The 16,830-nt window shown below is 39.2% G+C and overlaps 1 protein-coding gene and 1 long non-coding RNA gene across 10 annotated transcripts in view; one reads left to right on the top strand and one right to left on the bottom strand.

Moving 5' to 3' along the window:
* LOC309624563 (seminal plasma acrosin inhibitor A1-like) overlaps window positions 1-16,830 on the top strand; it is a 152,025-nt gene that overhangs the window by 69,634 nt on the left and 65,561 nt on the right. The gene's annotated exons all lie outside the window — the stretch shown is intronic.
* The window catches only part of LOC309624568, a 94,988-nt gene continuing 78,210 nt past the window's right edge, over window positions 53-16,830 (bottom strand). Inside the window, exons 3-5 of the long non-coding RNA XR_014242023.1 lie at window positions 14,927-15,049; window positions 14,056-14,081; window positions 53-11,657 (exon numbers count right to left, since the gene is read on the bottom strand). This is a non-coding gene — a long non-coding RNA (uncharacterized lncRNA). The remainder of the gene's footprint in view (window positions 11,658-14,055; window positions 14,082-14,926; window positions 15,050-16,830) is intronic.

The raw sequence follows: 16,830 nt of genomic DNA, 5'->3' as shown, positions 1-16,830 counted from the left end.
TATTTTGTTGAGGATTTTTGCATCTATATTCATGAGTGTTATTGGTCTGTAATTTTCTTTCTTTCTTTTTTTTTTTTTTTGTAATTTTCTTTTTTTGTAGTATCTTTGTCTGGTTTTGGTATCAGGGTGATAGTGGCCTCATAGAATGAGTTTGGGAGTGTTCCTTACTCTGAAATTTTTGGATGAGTTTGCGAAGGATGGGTGTTAGCTCTTCTCTAAATGTTTGACAGAATTCACCTGTGAACCAATCTGGTCCTGCACTTTTGTTTGTTGGAAGATTTTTAATCACAGTTTTAATTTCATTACTTGTGATTGGTCTGTTCATATTTTCTATTTCTTCCTGGTTTAGTCTTTGAAGGTTATACCTTTCTAAGAATTGGTCCATTTCTTCCAGGTTTTCCATTTTATTGGCATATAGTTGCTTGTAGTAGTCTCTTAGGATGCTTTGTATTCCTGTGGTGTCTGTTGTAATTTCTCCTTTTTCATTTCTAATTTTAATGATTTGACTCCTCTTCCTCTTTTTCTTGATGAGTCTGGCTAATGGTTTATCAATTTTGTTTATCTTCTCAAAGAACCATCTTTTAGTTTTATTGATCTTTGCTGTTGTTTTCTTTGTTTCTATTTCATTTATTTCTGCTCTGATCTTTATGATTTCTTTCCTTCTGCCAACTTTGGGTTTCGTTTGTTCTTTCTCTAGTTCTTTTAGGTGTAAAGTTAGATTGTTTCTTTGCGATGTTTGTTGTTTCTTGAGGTAGGATTGTATTGCTATAAACTTCCCTCTTAGAACTGCTTTTGCTGCCTCCCTTATGTTTTGGATCATCATGTTTTCACTGTCATTTGTCTCTAGGTATTTTTTGATTTCCTCTTTGATTTTTTCAGTGATCTCTTGGTTATTTAGTAACGTATTGTTTAGCCTCCATGTGTTTGTGTTTTTTACATTTTATTTCCGTGTAATTGATTTCTAATCTCATAGTGTTGTGGTCAGAAAAGATGCTTGATATGATTTCAGTTTTCTTAAATTTACTGAGGCTTGATTTGTGACCCAAGATGTGATCAATCCTGGAGAATGTTCTGTGCACACTTGAGAAGAAAGTGTAATCTGCTGTTTTTGGATGGAATGTCCTATAAATATCAATTAAATCTGTCTGGTCTGTTGTGTCATTTAAAGCTTGTGTTTCCTTATTAATTTTCTGTTTGGATGATATGTCTATTGGTGTAAGTGAGGTGTTAAAGTCCCCCACTATTATTGTGTTACTGTCAATTTCCTCTTTTATAGCTGTTAGCAGTTGCCTTATGTATTGAGGTGCTCCTATGTTGGGTGCATATATATTTATAATTGTTATATCTTCTTCTTGGATTGATCCCTTGATCATTATGTAGTGTCCTTCCTTGTCTCTTGTAACATTCTTTATTTTAAAGTCTCTTTTATCTGATATGAGTATTGCTACTCCAGCTTTCTTTTGATTTCCATTTGCATGGAATATCTTTTTCCATCCCCTCACTTTCAGTCTGTATGTGTCCCTAGGTCTGAAGTGGGACTCTTGTAGACAGCAAATATATGGGTCTTGTTTTTGTATCCATTCAGCAAACCTGTGTCTTTTGGTGGGAGCATTTAATCCATTTACATTTAAGGTAATCACTGATATGTATGTTCCTATTACCATTTTCTTAATTGTTTTGGGTTTGTTTTTGTAGGTCCTTTTCTTGTGTTGCTCACTTAGAGAAGTTCCTTTAGCATTTGTTGTAGAGCTGGTTTGTTGGTGCTGAATTCTCTTAGCTTTTTCTTGTCTGTAAAGCTTTTGATTTCTCTGTCGAATATGGATGAGATCCTTGACAGGTAAAGTAATTTTGGTTGTAGGTTCTTCCCTTTCATCACTTTAAGTATGTCATGCCACTCCCTTCTGGCTTGTAGAATTTCTGCTGAGAAATCGGCTGTTAACCTTATGTGAGTTCCCTTGTATGTTATTTGTCACTTTTCCCTTGCTGCTTTCAATAATTTTTCTTTGTCTTTAATTTTTGCCAATTTGATTACTGTGTGTCTCGGTGTGTTTCTCTTTGGGTTTATCCTGCCTTGGACTCTCTGCGCTTCCCGGACTTGGGTGGCTATTTCCTTTCCCATGTTAGGGAAGTTTTCGACTCTAATGTCTTCAAATATTTTCTCGGGTCCTTTCTCTCTTCTCCTTCTGCGATCCCTATAATGTGAATGTTGTTGCGTTTAATGTTGTCCCAGAGGTCTCTTAGGCTGTCTTCATTTCTTTTCATTCTTTTTTCTTTATTCTCTTCCGCAGCAATGAATTCCACCACTCTGTCTTCCAGGTCATTTATCCATTCTTCTGCCTCAGTTATTCTGCTATTGATTCCTTCTAGTGTATTTTTCGTTTCAGTTATTGTATTGTTCATCTCTGTTTGTTCTTTAATTCTTCTAGGTCTTTGTTACACATTTCTTGCATCTTCTCGATCTTTGCCTCCATTCTTATTCCGAGGTCCTGGATCATCCTCACTATCATTATTCTGAATTCTTTTTCTGGAAGGTTGCCTATCTCCACTTCATTTAGTTGTTTTTCTGGTGTTTTATCTTGTTCCTTCATCTGGCACATAGCTCTCTGCCTTTTCACCTTGTCTATCTTTCTGTGAATGTGGTTTTAATTCCACAGGCTGCAGGATTGTAGTTCTTCTTGCTTCTGTTTTCTGCCCTCTCGATGATATGGTTTTTGTCTTTTCTTTTGTTAACATGGTGTATCACATAGATTGATTTGCATATGTTGAACCATCTTTGCGACCCAAGAATAAATCCAACTTGGTCATGGTTTATGATCCTTTTTATGTATTGTTGGATTCAGTTGCTAATATTTTGCTGAGGATTTTTGCATCTATATTCGTCAAAGATATTGTTCTGTAATTTTCTTTTTTTTGTAGTGTCTTTGTCTGGTTTTGGTACCAAGGTAATTTTGGCTTCATAGAATGAATTTGGAAGTGTTTCCTCCTCTTCAGTCTTTTGGAAGAGTTTGAGAGGGATCAGTGTAAGTTCTTCTTTTTTTTTAAATTTATTTTTATTTAATTATTTTTGGCTGTGTTGGGTCTTCATTGCCTTGCGCGGGCTTTCTCTAGTTGCGGCGAGCAGGGTCTACTCTATTGCACGGGCTTCTCATTGTGGTGGCTTCTCTTGTTGCGGAATATGGGCTCTAGAGCGCGTGGGCTTCAGTAGATGTGGCACGTGGGCCTCAGTAGTTGTGGTTCTTGGGCTCTAGAGTGCAGACTCATTAGCTGTGGCGCTCAGGCTTAGTTGCTCCATGGCATATGGGATCTTCCTGGACCAGGGCTTGAACCTGTGTCCCCTGCTTTGGCAGGCGGATTCTCAACCACTGTGCCACTGGGGAAGCCTGCAAGTTCCTCGTTTTATGTTTGGTAGAATTCCCCAATAAAGCCATTCAGTCCTGGACTTTTGTTTGCAGGGAGTTTTGGTTTTTGTGTTTTTTTGTTTTGTTTTGTTTACAGATTCTATTTCACTTCTAGTGATTGGTCTGTTCAGATTATCTGTTTTTTCTTCTTGACTCAATTTTGGTAGGCTGTATGTTTCTAGAAAATTGTCTGTTTCTTCTGGGTTGTCCAATTTGTTGGAATATAACTGTTCATAGTATTCTCTCATGACTTTTGTTTTAGTTCTGTGGTATCAGTTGTTATTTCCCCTCTTTCATTTTTTATTTTGTTTATTTGGGTCCCCTCTCTTTTTTTCTTGCTGAGCTCGGCTAGAGGTTTTTGTTTTGTTTATCCTCTCAAAAAAACCAGGTCTTGGTTTTATTGATCCTTTCAGTTTTTTTAAAATTTCTATTTCATTTATTTCCTCTCTAATCTGTATCATTTCCTTCCTTCTGCTGACTTTGGGTTTTGTTTGTTCTTTTTCTAATTCTTTTAGGTGGTAGATTAGGTTGTGTATTTGTGATAGTTCTTGTTTCTTGAGGAAGGCCTGTTATTGCTATGAACTCCCTCTTAGAACTGCTTTTGCTGCATCCCATAAGATTTTGTAAGGATGTGTTTTCATTGTTGTTTGTCTCAAGGTATTTTCTGACTTCCTCTTTGATTTCATCATTGACCCACTGTTTTTTTAGTAACATGTTGTTTAGTCTCTGTGTAATCATTTTTGTTTTTTTTTCTCATTTCTCTTTCTGTGGTTGATTTCTAGTTTCATACCATTGTGGTCAGAAAAGATGCTTGAAATGATTTATATCCTCTTGAATTTGTTGAGGCTTGTTTTGTGACCTAGCATGTGTTGTATCCTAGAGAATGTTCCATGTGCACTTGAAAAAAAATGTGCATTCTGGTTTTTCTTTTTTTTTGGATGTAGTGTCCTGCAGATGCCAATTAAGTCCAACTGGTGTTATGTCATTTAGGATCTGTGTTGCCTTATTGATCTTCTATCTGTAAGACCTGTCAATTGATGTCAGTGGGGTGTTAAAGTCTCCTACTATTATTGTATTTCTGTCCATCTCTCCCTTTATGTTTTAGTATTTGTCTTATATATTTTGGTGCTCCTATATCGGGTGTGTATTTGTCAACAGATGTAATATTCTCTTCTGGTATTGATTCCTTTATCATTATATAATGTCCTTCTTTGTCTTTCTTTATGAACTTTCTTTTAAAGTCTATTTTGTCTGAGTATTGCTACCCCTGCTTTTTGTCATTCCCATTTGCATGAAATATCTTTTTTACATCCCCTCACTTTCAGTTTATATGTCTTTCACCCTAAAGTGAGTCTCTTGTATGAAGCGTATTGTAGTTCTTGGCTTATCTAATCTGTGACTCTATGTCTTTTGATCCAAGCATTTAGTCCTTTGACATTTAAAGTAATTATTGTTGAGTATGTGTTTATTGCCATTTTTACCTTGTTTTCCAGTCGATTTTGTAGTTCTTCTTGGTTCATGTCATGTTTTTGTTTTTCCTTTTGTGGTTTGATGGTTTTCTTTTGTATTTTGCTTAAGTTCCTTTCTTTTTACATTTTTGTTTGTTTTGTCAGTCTTTTGTATGTTTTTGATTTGTGATTACCCTGGTTTTCAAGTATGTTAACCCATAACTCTATCAACTTGCTTTAGATTGATAGTCATATAGGTTGAAACACATTCTGAAAGGCCTACACCTTTTTCCTCCCTTCTTCACATTTTGCGATTTTGATGTCCTATTTTACATCTTTTTGCTGTTGATTATAGTTATAATTGCTTTTACAAAAATTTTTTTGATTGTTTCTTAGTCTGTGTACTGGTTTATTTAAGTGATCTTCAATCCTTTTATATATTTGCCTTTCCTATTGTGTTTTTCCCTTTCCTATAGGTTTTTGCTTCTTTTCTATTTAGAGGAGACCTTAAATATTGCTATTAGGTTTAGTATTGTTGTATTCTTTTAGTTATTGCTTCTCTGAGAAATTCTTTGTCTCTCCTTCTATTGTAAATGATAATTTTGCTGGGTAGAGTATCCTAGGTTGCAGGTTTTTCTCTTTCAGCACTTTGATATATCATGCCACTCCCTCTGGCCTACAAATTTTCTGCAAAGAAATCAGCTGATAACCTTATGGGGGTTCCCTTGTAACTTTCTGTTTTCCTCTTGCTGACTTTAGAATAATCTCTTTAACTTTTTTTTTAAAATTTATTTATTATTTGTTTTTTCTTATTATTTATTTTTGGCTGTGTTGGGTCTTCGTTTCTGTGTGAGGGCTTTCTCTAGTTGCAGCAAGAGGGGGCCACTCTTCATCGCGACGTGAGGGCCTCTCACTATTGTGGCCTCTCTTGTTGCGGAGCACAGGCTCCAGATGCACAGGCTCAGTAGTTGTGGCTCATGGGCCTAGTTGCTCCGCGGCATGTGGGATCTTCCCAGACCAGGGCTCGAACCCATGTCCCCTGCATCAGCAGGCAGATTCTCAACCACTGCGCCACCAGGGAAGCCGTCTTTAACTTTTGCCACTTTAATTATGATGTCTTGTTGTGGGTCTGTTTGGGTTCATCTTGTGTTGGACCCTCTCTGATTCTCATATGTGGATATCTGTTTCCTTCAGGTTTGGGAAGCTTTCAGCAGTAATTTCTCCAAATATATATATATTTTTTTTTTTTTAATTAATTAATTGATTCATTTTATTTTTGGCTACATTGGGTTTTCATTGCTGCTTGTGGGCTTTTTTCTCTAGTTGCGGAGAGTGGGAGCTACTCTTTGTTGTAGTGCGTGAGCTTCTCATTGTGGTGGCTTCTCTTGTTGTGAAGCATGGGCTCTAGGCATGCGGGCTTCAGTAGTTGTGGCATGCAGGGTCAGTAGTTGTGGCTCGTGGGCTCTAGAGCGCAAGCTCAGTAGTTGTGGTGCACAGGCTTAGTTGCTCCGTGGCATGTGGAATCTTCCCAGACCAGGGCTCAAACCCATGTCCTCTGTGTTGGCAGGCAGATTCTTAACCACTGTGCCACCAGGGAAGTCCTCCAAATATATTTTTGATCCCCTCTTCTCTTTCTTCTCCTTCTGGAATCCCTATTATGCATAGGTTTGCACATTTTATATTATCCCATACATCTCATGTGTTGCTTTCATTTTCTTTTCATTTGTCTTTCTGTCTGCTGATACAATTGAGTGATTTCTGTTAATCTGTCTTCCAGATCACTTATTTATTCTTCTGTGAAACTTAGTCTGCTATTCATTCCTTTTAGCTTGGTTTTTTTGTTTGTTTTTCTTTTAATTAATTAATTTTAGTTTTTTTGGCTGTGTTGAGTCTTCGTTTCTGTGCGAGGGCTTTCTCTAGTTGCGGCGAGCGGGGGCCACTCTTCATCGCGGTGCGCGGGCCTCTCACTGTTGCGGCCTCTCTTGTTGCGGAGCACAGGCTCCAGACGCGCAGGCTCAGTAGTTGTGGCTCACGGGCCTAGTTGCTCCGCGTCACGTGTGCTCTTCCCAGACCAGGGCTCAAACCCGTGTCCCCTGCATTGGCAGGCGGATTCTCAACCATTGTGCCACCAGGGAAGCCCTAGCTTGGTTTTTATCTTGGCAATTGAGTTGTCTAATTTTGATTGGTTCCTCTTTATAGTTTTTAGTTCCTTGTTACACTGATCTGCATTTCTGTTGATAATCTTTCTTATTTCCTTTAGCATTTTTATTACCTCCTTTTTGAACTTGGGGTCTGGTAGACTTGAGAGGTCTGTTTCATTGTTTGTTCTTTCAGGGGATTTCTCTTGTTCTTTTAATTGGGAATAGTTCCTCTGCTTTTTCATGTTACTTAACTGTTTCCCATAAACTCATAGAGACAGAACAAGTTATCTACTGTGGCCTTGAAGGGGTGTTTTTATGTGGGAACATCCGTGTGTAGACTGTGTAAGTCCAGTATTTTTGGTGCCAGGGCTATTTTTGGTATGGATGCCAGCCACTTCTTTCCTCAGCATGTGCTGGCCATTATCCCCTTGATAAGGGGTGTGATGGTGTTGTGGTGACCAGAGCCTGCACTGGATGATGGGAGGGGCCTCTTCTTTGCTGCGTGGCTGTCACAGCCCTGTTGAGGGTGGGGTCTCCTCCCCAGATTTTAGAGTAGAAGCCCTGAGGGTTGATTTCATTAAGGGTCCATTGCCTTTACATGTGTGCTCTGTCCCCAAGGAGGTGAGTGCTGAAGCAAGTGAGGCCCATGTGGTCAAAGTGAACCTATGGGCTGCATGTGCAGGTGTTTGTTGTTCTGCCCAGAGGCAGCCCAATTTTGCGTCCCTTTCTCCATTGTTTTTGTCCCAGACCTAGTGCTAGGCTCTGCGAGCTGGGCTGTTGTGGCTTTAGGAATCGAAGTGATTTTGCTGCTGCCTGGGACCTGGTCTGCCTCTGTGGTAGGGCTCCCCCAGGATCTGTTCACCCTAGATCTGGCTCCAAGCTGTGGTGTTACGTCGGCAGAACCAGAGTGCTCCTGCCTTGAAAGGGACCTCTGGGTACTCCTTCCCAGGTGCTGGTCATTGGGATCCTGTGATGCCACCCACTACCTGGTGAGTGCACCAACAAAGTCCACAGCTGCTAGATACACCCCTGGACCCACCCCTGACGTGTGCATACATGATGTTGATTTGCCCCATCACTAATGATGCTAACTTTAATCACTCGAGTAAGTTAGTAGCTGCCAGGTTCTCCACTGTAAAGTTACTCTCTTTTCCTTTCAAAATTAATTAATACGTTGTAATAATATTCCTTGAGATTATGTAAATATCATTTTTATTGCAATTTTACTCATGCTATTAAGTGAGACCATGTTCAAATGGGGCAAACTGTATAAGTAAATGTGTATAATCTTATATGTTTAAACTACATATTCTCCTTTTCACTTTCTAGTATCAATTTCTAATGCACAGAAATGTTCCCATTTCTCAAACCAAGGAAAAGTACCTGAGAATTTACTGGTCATGAGACTTTAACATGCCAAGCATATTGCAAAAAATGTGGTATATGTTTTTATGCCTTTGTAAATGTTGGAGAAGAAAGAGCATACACATCATAATCATCCCTTTCATGTCTATCAGACTTTATAATTTACAAAGCATGTACACATGCATATCTCATCTGATTCTCACAGTATACAGGTTAAACTAGGGATTATTATTCTCTTTATTTTATCAGTAAGGAAAAGGATATTGCACTCATAGAGTGACCTACCCACAGCTACACACCTGGTAAATGTTCAGGTTGGGGTAAGCACACAGTCTTGTATTTAAAGGTTCATTGTGTTCTCCTGAGTTGCTTGGTGGAGTTTTATAATGAAGACAATGATGATGAGGATGATAAAGACCTCAATGATGCAAATGTTGATGAGTACAGAGAAGCGAGTAAAACTAAATAAAATCATGTCTTCTCCAAGGCCTAAACATGGAAATGTAAAATTTTAAAAATAAATTTACTTCACATTTACATTTGTGATTAGATATCTGGCTTTCCAGATCCAGGCTTATAATCCAGAGCTCCAAGTATGTGGGCAAGACTGATCCCTTCCCCAAAGTTCCCAAAGCACACAGAGGTCCCAGGTCATTGGCTTGAGGAAGCCACAAGTGCATCGTGTCTTCACTGGTGTGGCAGAATGACTGTGGAAGGTGAGGAACCTATTTGCTTGTCCCACTTCTCAGGCAACTCTGTGAGATTGCTTATAGACACAGTGGGAAATAAACAAGACTATTAGAAATAGACACTTCCTGTCAGCATTTTAGACACAAACTGATAACCAGGAGACCCAAACTCAGAGAGACATGCAATAAGGCAGACTCAATTAGGTCTCAATAGAAGCAGCTTGTCACAGAGGCACAGAATTGGCTTGAAATCATTTAACTTTAAAGCAACTGGAGTCAAAGAAACAGTTCAGGTTGAAAAATGATTTTGTTATAAATGAAAATTCCTTAGCCATGTTTAATTTTTTCTGTTATCTTGTGTTTTAACTTTTTATTTTAATTCAACTTAAACCTTTCAGTACTTGAGGAAACCAACAACAGGGACTTATTTGTACCAGTGTAAATAGTCAACAGTAAGATATTAAATGGAACAACCTACATATTTATAAACTGAAAATGAGTAACTCACTATTTTCTCATGCATAATGACTTTCAAATACAGTTCTTCTGGCCAGATCACTGGGGCCACCAGCAATGATCTGGTCATCTATAAAGAGTCACGTGTGAACATACACCTAAGTACTTATTAACATGCAAAGTGAGATTATAGCTTCCAGTGACACAGTCACACACAAGCAGAGTATGGTATTCATATAAACAGGCATTTTGATTCAATCAATGAATAGAAATAAGACCCAGAGACAACAAAAAATTTGGCTGACAGTTTTAAAAGTTCAGGACTGACTTCAATTTTGGTTCTCAGATTTATTTATATGAAATGAATCGTATGCAGAATAATGTTAAAGATTTCCATTTCAACGTTTGAGTTAAAGGAGAGAATTAAGAGTTGGCTTTTGAGGAGAATGGTTAAGAATTATGCTATAGAAGTAGCTGTGAAAGGTAAAAATTGGGATTTAGATATAAGGTGAACATTTTTTGTATTTATGTGAAATTAGAATTTATTTCTAAATGTTGAGATATAAGCTATAAATTAGGCCTCAAGCCTAGGTGAGGATTTGACTACAGAATAATATATGTGATAAAAGTTTTGGAGGTGGGTCCCAAGCTCTCTTCATTTTGAGACAAATGCCTAAAAATATAAATTTTCCCCAAGGGTGTATGTGGGCATATGTGCTCATCTGACCATCGCTGCAAAGGGATTAACAGTCAGACCTTGAGGTATGGATGTTGGAAGGCTTGAATAAATAAAAGATACTTATGGGGGCTAGAGAGAATGAGAAAAAGGTATTGAATTTAAGGAAAAGTTAGGAAAAGTTAAAAGAGCAATAAAAAATCACAGAGAAGGAATATATAGAAAGAGAAAAAAATAAGATAGAGAAAAGGAAAACTATTTGATAGGAAAAAGAGGAAATGAAAAGGAAGGAGAAAGAGTGGTCTTTTGTTTTTATTCACTACTCAGCATTTCTGGACCAATATTTCTTCTCTTTTGTGCACTTAGATACTGGTTCTTCATGTCTATGACTGGGTTGAGAAGGTGTGTCAGAAACATCAAAGGCTGAGAATTATTAGATTACTGAGCGTCTTATTGTGATTAACAGATTGGAGTCAAATATTGTGAGCTTAGTGTTAAGCATAGATTTGAGTTAAACACTATGAACTGGCTAGGTTTATGGATAAATTATGCATTTAACATTAGGATTAGAGGGTTGGGAGTCTAAAATCATGGGTCAGTAGTTATTAACATGGAATAGCTGACTTTGGTGGCACAATTAGATTGATAATTAAAATAATAAAGGTGGTTCAGAGCTGTGTTAAATTTAGAGTAGCATTTACAAGTGTGCCCTACTCCCTGAGTACAATCACACAGCATCCTTGTTAAAACAGACTGGTATGTCAAGTAAAGAAGACTCGACTAGGAATTAGAGTTTCATTAGAACAATTAGAAAATAAATTACCCAAATAGTGTCTCTATTGCAGATGAAAGTATTTTTGCCAATTTATTCTAAAATTATAGCTTTTAAACCTTAGGATTAAGTTAGATTGTTTAAGCTGTGTCAGAAAGTTCACTGGTTTATTTTGATAATTTTTGCTATAAAATTATTACTATAAAATGTATTTATGGAATAAATTTGTAGTTATGAAGGCATGTCATTCCTAAAAAAATGTATGACCATTGCTATTGGTGTTATACATATTTTGCTCTTTATGTTCCATTTAAAATGGGTTTTTATCTTTTGATCTATTAAGGTTACTAGGTAGATGATAGTTCTACAAAGTTTTTAATAAGCACAATTATTTTATTTGATACTTAGACCTCAACAATGAATTGTTAGAATTTCATTGTACTTTTTAGTTTATTTTGACATGTTTGTATTTGTCAGTCAGTGAGGTGGGAGTCTGAAGGAGAGCACAACTTTCTCCACCCAACAAAGATAACTCTGAATCTGTGTCTGCCCCCTCCCTACCAACCCCGCCCCCTGGGAACCTGTGCCAACATGAGGGAAAAGGCCCAGGGATGATGAAGATGACAATGATGATATCCTTGCTCTGTATCCATGTCTATGGAGAAGTTAACATCTTCCTTCATGAAGAAACTGAACTTTTTCATTACTCTTCCTATGGGAACAACACAGTTAACATGATTCATTAACACAAGAGGAAATTTTATACAATATTAGAGCTGAAAGGAACTATAGAGATTATAGGCAGAACCTCATCTTACAGATGAGGAAAATGAGTCCCTAAAAAGGAATGTCCTGGCCGCAGGCAGTTTCTGACAGAGGCAGAAGCAGAATGTCCCTAGACCAGTGACACTTCCATCCCACCTGCTGCCTCCACTTATCCCAGAGCCCAGACCGATCACCCAATGTCTTAAAACAACAAAGAAGGAGGACTTCTGACAAGGGAAGCTGAGGTGGGCTGCCCCTCAGCCTTTTCTGGTCAGCAGGGCCTGTGATGAGGCTGGATCCTGCACTAGTGAGAACTTCCACCACATGTCCCCTTCAGTGTCCTTGGACACAGGCTGGTTTCTAGGTTGAGGACCCAGTGTCTGTGCACATTAGAGAATCTTCCCTTTTGTGAAATAGAAGTTCCTGAGTAGGAATCAATATGTAGACATATCCTCCTGGGCTCAGGCCCTAACTCCGTATTTTAACTTGATAAGATAGTCACAAAGATGAAAAACCACAAGATCTGAGATAAGTGGCCAAAATCCAGTGGTCTAAAAGAGAGTTAACAGTGAGCAAAGGGGACTTGGTGTTAGGATAGTAAATGCTGAGTTGCCTGTTTTGTACCAAAGAAGTGACATCTGCCTGGTTAGTATTGCCTTCCAAAACCCTGTGCAGGCCAAACAGAATACTTAAAACATGTTCATGGGATTCTGGTCCAAGTACTGACAGCTTGTATTCCCCTATTTTAGATCAAAGAAAATATAATCTTTGTAGTAGCCTTATCCTCCCTATCTCCCTAAGGCTGCAGATACTCAGAGCCACTAGGAAATTGAGGAGGGTAAAGACCCTCTGGCTACAGTTTATCTAAGAATCATCTGTTGGCTGTTAAGTCTCTTAGAAGTCATGTAGGATAGTGGTTTTCAATTATTTTTTAGTGTGGGATTCAGAACCCTTTCTTCCAATAAGAAATTATTTGGAACTCTACTCCTTAAAATAGTCCAAAGCTGGTTGGGATTGGAGAGCACCCCAAATGATCCCCTTGACCTCTTTGGTGACTCCTGACTTGCCTCTGCAGAACCCCTGGGCTCTGGGGACAGCAGTTTGGAAGCTCATGGTCTTGTTAGACTCTCTCAATTGACAGACAGGAATTAGAGGTTCTGCCATGGAGGGACCAGTCCAAGCTGGCAGAGCAGGTGGCTCAACCCTAATCTGACTGTGAGGCAGCAAGTTTTCTCTCTCTCCCAGCTTCTCTGGGTGGGCAGAGTATAGCTTCTGGAGAGTTAAGCAAGCTTGTGGAAAGAGGAGAAGGTTGCAGGGGAGGACGCTACCCTAGGTGCTTTTTCTTCCCATGCAGTACTCACAAGCTCTCAATACACAAGTGGCATTCATTCCCATAGGTGATGTAGTCAGACCGCAAACAGGCAGGTATGTGATGGGGCAGGGGATGGCCACCACTGGGTGCTTCTCGTAAATGCTGCAGTCTACCTGCGACAGTCACAAGAGGCTGTCCTGCTTTTCTCCTGGTCCTCAAGCTGGGCTACCCTGGCCTCTGCTGGACAGGAAGCACAGTACCATCTTGGAAGTCCCAGCTCCAGTATTCTGACGCTGCTGTGGCTGCTTCTATTGATAATAATATGACCACTCTGACAAATACTAGTACTACCAGCACCACTTCTATTATTTATATATATATATGTGTATATATATGTGTATGTGTGTGTGTGTGTGTGTGTGTGTGTGTGTGTATATATATATATATATATATATATATATATATATATAATATATATATATACATATGTGCATTTCTTTGCCAGGCATTAAACTTAAATCTTACATGAATTTTCTTTGTTTAATCTTCGGAACAACTGAATAGGATAGGTTCTACTATTACCCCTATTTACAGATGAGGGAAATTTGGGCTTAAAAAGAGAGAACCTGTCTAACATAAAAGCTGGTAAGTGGTAGGGCTGGGATTTGAATCCAGAGTCTGTGCAATTAACCAAGGTAACTGTCTCTTGCCTCTCACATGTTATCCCTTCCGTGAAGACATCACCAACTTCTCAGCTAGAAGTCCTCTCCCGCTCTTTTTAAATTCTGGAATATTTTCTTTAGGCTATGGTTATTTACATATATGTATGTTATCTTTCTTCAGCTGCCTTCTGAAAAGCAAAGGCAATTTATCTGTGGCTGCCTTCCCTTTCACCCCCCCCCGCCAAGCATACTGAATTAATCTTACATATATATTTCATAAGTATTTGTTGGCTAAATATAGTAAGTAAGAAATTAAAGTAAAACTAAATAGGAAATTAAACTGAAATTAAAGTGTGGTTCAATATACTCACCGTTTTTAAAGGCAGACTGGCAGCTTCTGAAAGAGATATACAGTTGGAAATGTTAAAAATAAAGCAAAGTTGTGACGTCTCATTAATTAACGTAAAGTCTGTCGATTGAGACTCTGTAGTTCTCTGGTGATGAGTTTCAGCACCTACCCCGTCCTTTCACAAAATCCAGCTGTTTGCTGAGGAAGCCAAATAGCCAATAGGTTAGGTAAGCCTTGGCTCAAGTAAGAGAATCATCCAAAGTTCCTCCGTTTATTGACCATGGGACGTTTTCTGGAGTTCATCGTGTTTCTGATAATGTTTTAAATCAGATAGCAATAAAAATATTGCAGTCACCACTTCTAAGAGCCTGAAGCACCATCTTTGATATTCTCCCCCTCCTAGTTGATATAAAGGAATGTAATGGAATATCTCCAAGGCATCAGAATCTTATTTTATTTAAGTAATTTTTCACTGTTTAAAAGTTTAATTGTTGACTCCTGGGTTTTGGAGAATTGTGCTTTATTTCAATCCTCCTGTATTGATTTGGAGAGAGATACAAGTTTCTCTGCATCTTTGCACTGAGGAGTAGTATCTAATAGCACCAACAATTTCTAGTGTCCTAATAAAATGGGAGACTTACGAAAAAATAAGTTTTTTTTTGGTTCCATGAATGGAAATAGAAATCCTTAAAAGGAATGCACTAGATCCAAATCCCTCAACTCCAGGTGGGACATAAGAGTCTACTTTTCCCGGCCAGGGCTGTTTCTGTTACAAACCAGTATACTTTAAATCACATGACCAGACATTTCTCTGAGATGTTCACATCCTATGAGGGGCTATTTCAGAGAACAAGCTTAATGGCTATACAGGGCACTATCTACCCTTAACTTACCTGAGCAGGTGCAGAGGTGGGCCACTGTACAGAACAGAGGAGATCCCCAATGATCTTCATGATGGAGATGGCTGTGATGCAGAGGCTGCTCAGGACCGTCACCACAACTGCATCAGCCAGACCCTAGGAAAGGGGCATGTTTCTAAGGCAGTGCTTGGTTTCTCCACCTTTCCTGTGAGGTCATCCAGAGTCAGTGTTGGCTCTGAGAGGCTCTCAAAGCACAATGTCACACCCTGGGTGGTGATACAGTCTTTGTCACTCAATTGCTACTTCCTATCTGACCAACAAATTGATTACGCAAGGTGAGAAGTATTTTTCTGCCTGCTCTAGAGGTGGGGAATGTTGTTACTTAGAATTCTAAACCTCATATAGTAGAAGAGATTGAGTATAGGTTGCTTGGCCTAGTTACGAAGTAAATGAAAATATCAAACTTTCTTTATTTCACCAAAATAGAGGATATTAAACTCAGATCAGACAGATTATACTTAGGTTTATATTTTGACTCCTGGGAAAATGTTGTTTTATTTTCGAGGCAGTAAACCCATGAAGCAAGCTGGGATATAGTGGAAGGACTAGTGACCTTAGCACTTATGAGGCTTGGAGAAAGGCATTGACATTTTCTAGCTGTGTGATCTTGGGGAAGTCAGTTGCACCATGAGCCCATATCAGTTAGGAAGAGCTGGTTATGTTGTGGTGACATGTAACCCCAAGACTTCTGTGACTTAAAACAGTACAAGTTTATTTTTACTCACGCTATACATGTATGGTGGTCAGCTGATGGTGCTGCATGCCTTCAGTGGATTCCAAGTAGACAGGGTAGTCACCATTTGGAATATTGTTCATTGTCAAGGTGAAGTGAAGATGCATTCCTGAGGATTTCCATTTACAGCAATTGAATATTCCATCTCAGAAGTGGCACTGGTGTCACTCTCCTTCACTGTCATGTGGATGTGGCCTGGCCTAACCATAGAGGTTACTGGGTACAGTGTTACCTTGTCTCTTTTTTTTTTTAATTATTTATTTATTTTTGGCTGTGTTGGGTCTTCGTTGCTGTGCACAGGCTTTCTCTAGTTACATTGAGCAGGGGCTACTCTTCGTTGTGGTGCGCAGGCTTCTCATTGCGGTGGTTTCTCTTGTTGCGGAGCACGGGCTCCAGACGCGTGGGCTTCAGTAGTTGTGGCATGCGGGCTCAGTAGTTGTGGCTCCCGGGCTCTAGAGCGCAGGCTCAGTAGTTGTGGCACACGGGCTTAGTTGCTCCACGGCATGTGGGATCTTCCCGGACCAGGGCTCGAACCTGTGTCCCTTGCGTTGGCAGGCAGATTCTTAACCACTGCACCACCAGTCTTGAAAACCAGAATGGGAAGAACTGGAAATAGTTGGCAAATGACACAGAGACCACCCCAGAGCCTTAGTTTCATGCCATGTCAAGTGGGACCTATTGCTAGCCCCAATAGAGTTCACATAATTGGAGTCTTTTACATGAAAGTCTGTTTTAAAGTGCAGTGCATGTAATTGTTGCTGTGATTGTTATTGACAGGCCAAGAGTCTCCGCTGTGGGTTGCTGACATTAGATTTTAAACTGTATTTTCCAAGCACAGTTGTCCAAATGTCTGTTATTTATCTTTTCATCTTGAGGACATATGTATGAAAACCTGGGGGAAGGCAGTAGACTCTGCTTCACCAATTCTTTGCTTGGCAGGCTTATTGTAGTACATTCTGAAGCATAACACATACAAAAGATAATAAATGACATTGCATGCCTCCCTAAAATTTAGACTCTCACGTCTGTTTGGGGCGCAATATAATCTCTTAGTTAAGAATATGTGCATTGGGACTTCCCTGACGGTTTAGGTGGTTTAGTCTTAGTGGTTAAGACTCCACGCTCCCAATGTAGGGGGTATGGG

This window comes from Balaenoptera borealis (assembly GCF_965194805.1).
Source record: "Balaenoptera borealis genome assembly, chromosome: 2".
Classification (NCBI taxonomy): domain Eukaryota; kingdom Metazoa; phylum Chordata; class Mammalia; order Artiodactyla; family Balaenopteridae; genus Balaenoptera; species Balaenoptera borealis.
Note: the sequence above shows the minus strand (reverse complement) of the source record. Positions and strands in the feature narration are given on the sequence as shown.